The sequence below is a fragment of the Pinus tabuliformis genome, chromosome 8 (assembly GCF_031772625.1).
Source record: "Pinus tabuliformis cultivar Carrire ecotype Pingquan chromosome 8, CPIR1, whole genome shotgun sequence".
Lineage (NCBI taxonomy): Eukaryota > Viridiplantae > Streptophyta > Pinopsida > Pinales > Pinaceae > Pinus > Pinus tabuliformis.
Window position 1 is genome coordinate 654,645,185 of NC_142294.1, and position 10,438 is coordinate 654,655,622.

At 36.4% G+C, this 10,438-nt stretch overlaps 1 pseudogene; it reads right to left on the minus strand.

Moving 5' to 3' along the window:
• Positions 1-2,523: 2,523 nt before the first annotated feature.
• Positions 2,524-5,122, minus strand: LOC149237268 (pentatricopeptide repeat-containing protein At1g11290, chloroplastic-like; annotated as a pseudogene).
• Positions 5,123-10,438: the final 5,316 nt, after the last annotated feature.

A 10,438-nucleotide genomic window follows, 5' to 3' on the forward strand; every position in this document is an offset into this window, starting at 1 on the left:
CAAGAGTCCACCTGCACTTCGCCCAATTTCAGACTCTCCAAGTAGCTCGCCCTCCTAGCTTGCATAAACACTTGGAAACTTTGCTTGGATGATTTTTGCCACCATTCCAATGCTTTACTTATATGGCGGTTGGCCCATCGGTTGGGTGTCAGCTCACCAAGCCGACCCACTGTTTCGTCCAACTCGCCCCTCCGTCGCGTTGACCCATAGTGTGGGCGCCCATGTGTGGGACCGCCCCCACATATAAACTTTCCACCGCCCAACACTTAGTCATTTTCGCGATGACTCTTCGTGTCACACGTTGGCTTGTCTCCTCTGTTCGGTCAGCTTGTCGCACCGTGTGGGCACGCCCCAACTTGTCGGTTACCACCCAGCTCATTGCTTGCCCGTCCATCGTGCGCCCACCGCCAAACGAATCACAACTTGTGGGCGTTACACATGGGCTCTCGTTGGCCTTTGGTGCCAACTCGAGGCCTTGACACCAACCTTGTCGTGCGAGCAAAATGACCTTCGCACGATGCCTTCGTGCATCGGCTCACCCCACAACATCACAACTTGTCACTTGTTTTGCAAGCCATCGCCCAAGTTCTCTGTGAATGCCCATCTGTTTTATTGCCATGTTATGCACACAAACTTTGGGCATGCCCGCCCTCATGTCTTTGGGCATGTTCGTGGCGTGCACATCACATCTCGCCCAACACCTTAGTTCGTTGGGTGCGTCCTTGTGCTGTTATGTCATTCAGTGGGCGCCCTCATTCGTTCCACTGAACTCGCGCTTCACTTAGCCTTATTTTTTTCACCACTTGGACGCGCTTTTGGGCACATTCAAGGCCAGAGCCTTACAGATGCAAAGTGGGGTGTTACAAGCATCATTGTCAAAAAAACATTTAAATTTGCTCTCAATATGATCATCTCTTCCAATTTCTTTGTTCATTTTCCATTTCTTATAGTTATCCCTTGATTTTCATTGTAGTTGGGAATCTTGCAATTATCACAAAATTTATTAATGGTTGGGAATACACTTCCCATATTTGGCCATTATCTTTTGTGAAGTAATAGTTGCATTGATTACTCTTATGTCAATCCATCCCTTGATGTTTGCTTTTTCTTTAACAAAAATGAGAGTTTTTTTTGGATTTTTGTGCTCAGTCACATTGCCACTCATTCTTCCAAGTTTTCACCAATTACCTCCCCAAGACCTTAGTAAATTCTATTGCAAAAGCTCTAAGGACTAGATCATTATTCTCTTAGCTAAGATTTGTGTACTGCCTTTTTTTAATCTCTACTTATCAATTTATCAATTATATGAGCAAACTGTAAAGAAGAATGCACGTTCACAACCTCTAATATTTGATAGGCCAATGCAATTCACATTTATATACTATCAATTGCCTTAAAGCATCCTATAAATTCACATTATATCCTTAAAGCATTATATACTATCAATTCACATTATATCCTTAAAGCATCTTATCAATTGCCAGCAATTACATGGATTTTAAATTGGGAGACATGACATAAAACCTAAAATTTCATTAACCAATAGGCACTTAAGCAAAATATAATATTAGTTAAACAAATAAACTCCATCAAACATTATATCAAAACCATAAATGGTACGAGGGATTGGTGATAAAATTACTCAAAACTTAAAAGATAATTTACACTGGAAATTATGAAAGCCATATTTTATATTGAGTATATTTGAGCATTTAAGCAAAATATAATATTAGTTCAACAAACACCATCAAACATCATATCGAAACCATAAATGGTATGAAGCATTGGTAATAAAATTAATCAAAAGATAATTTACACTAGAGACTGTGAAAGACATGTTTTACATCGAGTATATGTAATCTATGTTCTAGAAATCAATTTAAACCATAACATTATTGTTTAACACAAAACAGTATATAAATCAAACATCTTTACAAACTTCACTCAAAAGATTGAGAAAGAACATCAAATACCATACACATGAAACCACATATATCTATCTCTTCTATCTTATCTTTTCATGATCATGTATGCCCATTTTCTTTCTATTTGTTCTGTCTTTCGATTTCATTGGAATTATAACTTTTTGTTGTATAGATCGCATAGGTTCATGAGAGGTTGACACACAAAAATCAGCCCCAAACTTTTATGTTAACTTGAACACATAATTAAAATTTGCATCTAAGAATTACTATATTGTGTGAAGTATTTGACAAATCCAATTTGTCTATAAACATGTTCTAAAGGCTTAAATTTATCATCATATCCAAATAACATGTTAAAAATATTACATTCATGAAGTGCTGGATTGTGTCAATTTGGCATAAGTCCATATTGGCGAGTTTGTTTATAAACATGTAATTTTACAACTTGAGTCATGCCTGACAAAGGAATAGCATGCCTATATTACTTTGAAAGCATTGAATGCATGTGCATTTCTTGCCCCTTTCAATTACTTTGAAAGCATATATGTATTTCTTGCCCTTTTTAATTACTTTGAAAGGATATATGTATTTGTTGCCCTTACCAGTAATCTCCACAAGAACACAATCCATTATTAAAGTGGTGGAAACGGTTTGTATCTCTCACAATAATTTCTCGCCCAACAATCTTGGAGATGAACTTAGTGGCATTGTGGCAATCACTACACACACGAAGGTTCTTCATGATACGGATGGGGTGCCTGGGCTTGTATTGATGATCCCAAAAGCAATGGCCAGCTTCTCACTATGACTGCATAGCATGTTTTCCTTCACCTCCTCCTCCACATCTTGCAGCACAAGATTTGTGTTAGGCACATATCCTGCCTCCTTCATTTGCCCATACAAGGTTTCCAACATTGCATAAATTTTTTCAGATTGAGGATGGGTTCTGTCTCCCACGAGGAATGTATGAACTTCTCTATTTACCTCAATAAAACTACATCCTGGTGGCTTCTTCACTTCTCTCTCTTTCATCATTGTCCTCAACTTTGCTACATCCTCCCACCTGCCTGCCTCAGCATAGATGTTTGACAACAATACATAACATCCAGCATTGTTTGGTTCTAACTCGAAGAGTTGTTTTGCCACTCGTTGTCCTAACTCAATATTGCAGTGAATTCTGCAGGCCCCAAGTAAAGCGCCCCACACGACGACATTGGGCTCTAATGGCATATTTTTGACAAGGTTATGTGCTTCATCTAGATGCCCTGCTCGCCCAAGAAGGTCAACCAAGCAGGCATAATGCTCCAGCTCAGGTGCAAGGCCATAATCGGACTTCATACACTCAAAGTATTGCCAGCCTGCATCTACTAGCCCTGCGTGAGAGCAGGCATTCAAAACACCGATGAAGGTGATGCGATCAGGCTTTGTGCCTTCCTGTTGCATTTGGGAAAACAGCACAAGAGCGTCCTCACCCTGCCCATGAATTCCATATCCCAAAATCATTGCATTCCATGACACCACATTTCGATTCAACATCTTGTCAAACACTTGCCGAGCAATGTCTATATGGCCACACTTGGAATACATGTCTACAAGCCCAGTGCCCACATAAACATTACATTCAAAATCTTTTTTTATCACATAACTGTGGATTTGCTTGCCTTGTCCCACAGCAGATAAATCTACACAAGCGGGCAGAACACTGACCATTGTGATTGAGTTGGGTTTTATGCCTTGGATTTGCATTTCATTGAAGAAATTCAAGGCTTCATGGGAATGACCATTCAATGATTACATTCCACGAAGCAACATTTCGTTGGTGCATTCTTTCAAACAATGTATGGGCTATGTTGATATCTCCACATTTCGCATACATGTCTACAAGCCCAGTGTCCACAATAACATTAAATTGAAATCCATTTCTTATTACATAACTGTGGATCTGTTTACCTTGTTCCAGAGCCAATAAATTGGCACAGGCAGGCAAAACACTGACTATGGTTACTGCATTAGGTTTAATGCCCTGGAATTGCATTTCATTGAAGAATGCCAAGGCTTTTTGGGATTGGCCATTCTGGGAATAACCAGAAATGATTGCAGTCCATGACACAACATTTCGTTTAGGCATTCTTTCAAACAATTTGCAGGCAATGTTCACATTACCACATTTGGCATACATGTCTACAAGCCCAGTACACACTACAACATCAGATTCAAATCCACTTCTTAGTGCATAACCATGGATTTGCTTACTTTGTTCCAAACCTAATAAATTAGCACAAGCCGGCAAAACACTAGCCATTGTGATTGAATGGGGTTTTATACCCTGAACTTGCATTTCGCTGAAAACTGCGAGGGCTTCATGGGGAAAGCCATTCTGAGAATAACCAGCAATCATTGCATTCCAGGACACAACATTTCGTTCAGACATTCTGTCAAACACTCGGCGAGCATTCTCCAAACTCCCGCACTTGACATACATTGAAGCGAGCGCAGTACCAACATAAACATCCGACTCCAACCCCTTGCAATGATTTCTTGATGAATGTCCCTGCCCGCTTGCAAATCTGAAAAGCTGCCGCATGCATTGATTAAAGAAATAATTACCAACCTGTCTGGCTCTATGCCTACGCGTTGCATTTGAGAATACATTCTGAGCGCTTCGCGGCAGAGGCCATGCTCTACATAGTCTCTAATCAAGTTGTTCCATGATAAGACATCGTGCTCGTTGTGTTCGTGTGTATTGCTTTGCGTGGATAGATTTCGGTTTCCATATGCAGTGGCACCTGCTGAATCGCATTCTCTTTTCTTTTTCACTTTATTCCCTTGCCGGTGTTTCACTGTTGCTGCTGCAACAACGGTGAAGGCAGGGCTTTGACGACGGCCATAAATATAAAGATGATAAGTATTGGTATGCAAAACTAAGGGCAGATGCATATGCGTGTGAGCCTTGTATCTGTGAAAGGAAATTTCATTAGTACACGGAGATAAGGATACGGAAGAAGGAAAAAATGGCAACAGATCCATCCTGCAAAAGGCAAGGGGAAGGCAGCACAAGGAAATTATTACAGAGAAGCGTGATTGTTCTATCTATAGAATTTAGTTTCATATGGAGTGTAGAACATCCAAAAAAAATGAAAGCAAACTTTTCTATAGTGAGCTAATTGTATGGTGGGATCTAGTGAAAATCAAGGTTCTAGGTTTAAGAGTGGTCTAAATAGGCATGATAAACAAAATTTAGAAATTTTGGTAAGATTTTAAAAAATTGTAGAAATTTTGTGAAATCTAGGCTAGAGGTGTCAAAACTTCAAGATTTTGGGTGCTTCAAGGGTTTTTGATAGTGCTGAATCTATTTCCACCATAAAAAACAATTTAAATACTTTTATAGCTAGCTTTAAAAAAATGATTAAAAAAAAAAAATCGTAACAAAATTGTGGCCTCAGTAGATAACAACTTACCTTTGTCATGGTTTTTTGGAGATATATAATTATGATATTTTTAGCTATTTATCTATATGATGTTAATATTTATTTCTAGGAGATTATGATTCAAATCTAGAGTATGTATATTTTTATGACTTTTTTCCTTACCATAAAATTAGGATATATATGTATAATGGTTAAGAACTTGTGTTTCTTACTAAGAGATCTTATGTAAGAGGTAGAGTGAGTAAATTTTCATAGAATTTTTGTTTTGTTTTGTTTTGTTTTTTTTTTTCTCTTGCCATAAAATTGGGTGAAGCCACTCCACAATCCATTGATAACAAAAACTCATGTCTTGGCAAGGGTCGAGATGTCTAGAAACACTCCCTTTGGGAGTCCCACACTAGGGTGCCTCGCACTTGAGCTTCCTCACAGTGGGCCAATATTACTTATTTAACATTTTAGTAGTCAAATCGTTGTGTGGAGGCCAATCCCTTGTTTCACAAACAAAAAGGTCTCATATACCAATTTGGTGTCTAACTTGACTATGACATGAAAAAAATAGACTAAATTAGGAAAATATGAGTAATTGTGATTTTTGGAGGTTATACATAGTCTATTTTTTATGAGAAATTTTTAATTTGCCTTAAAAATCTTGGAAATATGATGTATTTTTCATAATTTAGGTTATAGGCACAACTTTTCTTCTTTTCTTTTTGACACTTGCATGCACAATGCCAGAAGCGAGTCAATAAATATGCGTTATTATATGTGTGCCCAAATGCATAAATATTTTAGAATTATTCTAGAAAGTAAATCTATTCTTCAGGAAGAAACACCTTAGGAAGAATAAAAAATGTTACAAAATGCCTCTTTCGCATGAGATTGATATTTTTTGGTCATGTGCATAGTCTTATGATAGTTTGACTTTTGGATCATCTATTGACTTGAATAATCCCTAACTTATGTTAGTGTGAATCACTTCTTGATATTTAAAGGATTGACCAATTTGCATTCTTCCTTCTATTGGCTTACTTTTCTTAAGGAAGGTTGAAAGGAGGGATATTGAAGCCTTTGAAGACCGTTGGATGTAAAAGATTCTTGAAGAGAAACAAAGTTCAATAATCCGTCACTAAAATGTATGAATCTTGTTGATGTACTTCTTTCTTCTTTTCAATATAATTTTCTTTTTCTCCCCTTAATTTGCTTGTTTTGTTTAACGCCACTTCACCTACTTGGATCTCATTGAACTTTGCAAGTAGATTACAAGAGTTCTTACTTTTCTTCATAAATAAGATATAGGGTTTTGCTACTTATATAATAGGAAAGGTGTTTTTTTGTCTTGTGCACATGATTATAGGAGTTGGATCTCCTCTTCTTTCTCATCCATTCAAGATTAGAAGATCCATTAATTAGTGCAACTCCACAACTTCCTCCCTTTCCTTCTTTCTCTAAACCCTAGTTAGTTTCCTTTCTTGTTTAACATATTAAATTAAAATGTATTTTATTGTTGTTTTTCTGTGGCCTTCAATTAGGTAATGTGGCTCTAGTAAAACACCATTTGTATGGAAATCTCGTCGATATTATGATGACTCTATGGGGGAAAAGCTTCTTTTTATTTCTCAACTTTCTTTACATTGGTTTTTTTTTTGAGATACGCTCTTTGGTTTTCTATTTAATAACTGTATTTAACTAAGATGCACAACAACACAATGTTGCACCCATCTTCCCTTTAATATATTTTTAAGTGTTTTCTTCTCTATGCATATGCCTATTTCTATATTTGTGTGCCTAAATGTGATATATGCACCTAACATGTCTTTTAGCGAAAACATTAAGAGAAACATGTCTTTGAGTGAAAACATTAAGATAATTTTCATTATTATTAATTTAAAATTAATTAATTAATAATTTTCTTTCCTCAAGTAAGTTTGTACCTTGTTGCTTATACTACACATTTTTCGATAATTTCTAAAAATCACAAAAGGAAAGTAAATAAAAGAGAAAAAGTTTTAATTTTTGAGTGTATTTTGTTTAAGCTTTCATTTCATGCATTTATTTCCTACAATACACACATCAAGGGTACACATTGGATACCATATGAAGTAATGTAGGATAAAATTAACTAACATAACAAAAATAACTTAGAGTTCTTTGTTTTGGATCTATAACACCGACAAAAGATTAGTATAGGGCGTTGGGTTTTCTTTGGGGTGGTGCTTTCAAACTCACAATGACATTTCAAAATTAAAGACTTAGAGGTGATTAAATGCGGAAAAGGCCTTTGTAATACTATGTGTAACTAGGAAGACATTCATCTCTTTCTTGACAAGGGGGTGTATAATCAAAGGGGAGACCATGTGGAGCAAGGATTACTCACATAGTTGGCCTCTCAGTTCATGTGATGGATTTAAAAAATTCTTACTGAACGTCAATGACTTATTCAACATCCAAATTCTTGGGAGGTCAACATCAAATGACATATTCAAGTATAATTAACTTCATGTTGCCCATATAGTGTGAAGAGGAATTTTAATGGTTTGACTTTAGGTTTCCACCTATGGGTACTCACTTATGCCTCGTAGTGAGATATCCATCAGTAGGCAAGAGTAGTAGATATCAATATTCATTGGATTTCATCACCTTTGGTCAGTTACTTGAGGCTTTTGAAACTACTACTATTACCTTTAGTAAGCCTTTGTCTTTGGATTTCACTATAGAGGGTGGATGCCCATTTAGAAGGCCTCTATTTATCTATTTTATTAAGGCTTGATAGTGTGCCATAGGGGCATGCTATTTAATTAACACAATCGAGGACATGGAGAACTTTGTAAGGAATTGTGACATAATTTCTTTAGAAAATATGAGACATTATCCTAGGATCCAAGGAGCGTCTTACCCATTCGAGATTCTCCCCCTCGTAGACAAGGCCATAATATCATTATAGAAAGGTCCAACACGTCTATTCCTAATGGTGGTGGTTCTTTAGAAGATATATGGGGGAAATGCTTCAAGAGGAGGAAATTTACCTACCCCTTACCCTATTTCATTTGGAGGTAAAGCTCCTCAAACACAAGTTTTTACGGTTGTAATTAACCTTCTAGACTTGCTATAGTTAACTAATGATCCTATTAATCATGATGTGTATTTCCATCTATGCCCAAGGAGTCACCCTTGGACATTCCTATGTTTGAGGGAAAACTTGGAGAAGACCATTCGAATAATATTAAGACCTTTCACATTTGGTGCTCTTCAAACAATACCATGGATGCTAGCATTATACTTAGGCTTTTCCAATGTATTCTCATGAGCGTAATGGACACATGGTACATCGATCTTAAAGGTGGTTCTTACTATGTTGGTCTAGCTTTGGAATTTTTAAATCATTTCCAATTATGTCGTGAATGATATCCTTATTAATTTCATACAATTAACCTCTACTTATGCTACATATCACATCCATGAGTAGGGATGTGGGAAAAGCATATAGAAGATCCCTTGTCTAATGATATTTTGTTTGATTGGTTCATTAAATAATCACTTCATCATAGAATCTTTAAACATGTTGTTGTATAACAATCAAACTCTTAGGAAGAAGTTATTCTTAAATCTCAAGGATTAGATCTAATATATTCTCAATCTGGTTACCTATCCACCATCCTTTCTCATGCCCCTAGCATAAGTGGGGTTCCCCACATGTTTTAGGTTAATTTCAAGAAATTGATGGTCTTAGTGGGCCTAACAATTATCCATCTAACTAGTTCAATCATGTCGGTCCTTAAGGAGGGACAAATGCCTCTTTTGGAATACCTTATGGGTATACTGCATCCTTTTTCCCAAGCCTCAAGCACCTCAACTACATCCCATGGGGTGTTACTCTAGAAATTTAGGAAGTATTAGGTGAGGCTATATAGGGGTATTTAATTTTTTTTTTTTTTTTGGTAACTTAAACATTTCATGGGAGATTTTTTTTTTAATTATTGATACATTTTTGTGTGACAAATGATAAACTTTCCATAATGGATTATTAATATTTATAAATGAATTTACCATCATGGGAATACATAAATAAGATGAGGATATGATATCATTTGAAAATAGGGGTAATTTTTGTAAGTCCATGAATGCATGTGTTCTGAACATTTTTTACTAAGAAATGTGCCCATCCTACTTCCACTTATTATTAGAGAGGATTTTCAATCCTTTTCCTTCATGTAATATTAACTTGGTTCAATTTTTTCCTTCCTAACCTAACCATACATTGGCTTAACCTAAGAACAATATCCCATATTTTCAACCTAATATTTCACATGAAATCCATGGGTTATGAATTTACTATGACTTTTTGAGTTATTGTATGTATTTGTGTAAGAATTTTCATATTGATTTTTTTTAAATTTTTGTAGAAAATTTCTAGGTGAAAACTTAAGCTATTGTTTAGGTTGGTGTTTTGGATAAAATTAGGGCTTATAGTTGCAATTTAAGTCAAAATTTAGGTCAATAATTGTACTTAAATTTTGATATTAATACTAAAAAGTAATGTTGATAGTAACCACAATTAGCCATATTTGACCCATAAAACTTTGAGCCTTCCAATCCACTAACCCCACTAACACTTGAGTCCTCAACCCCCTTACCCACTAACCTATTAACCACCTTACCTATTAATCCCCATGTTTAGGATTTTCTTGCATATGTTGTTGAGTATGTTGCCATTGATGTCAAAGCAAGTGCAGGATGTAAAAGCGGGTGTAGGATGTCAAAGCAAGTATAGGATGTCAAAGTAGGTGTAGGATATCAAAGTAGGTGCAAGTTCTCATCATTGATGTCCTCGATATGCTAGTTGTCATGGATGAGATGATGCATTGATGAAACCCTAACTCTAGGGTTTGGATTCCCGAATGATGTTCATACATCGCTCTTATTGGAGATTTTGAAGATGCAAATAAACGAATTTGTCTTGGAGACCCTCGCCATTGGATTCTGCTGGATATATGGACTGCCACGAGAACCCTTGTGGTTTGAGAGATATGCTCAGTCAAAGATTGTGCATCCAACATGTGGCCCAAAGCTCCAAAACATGAATGACGT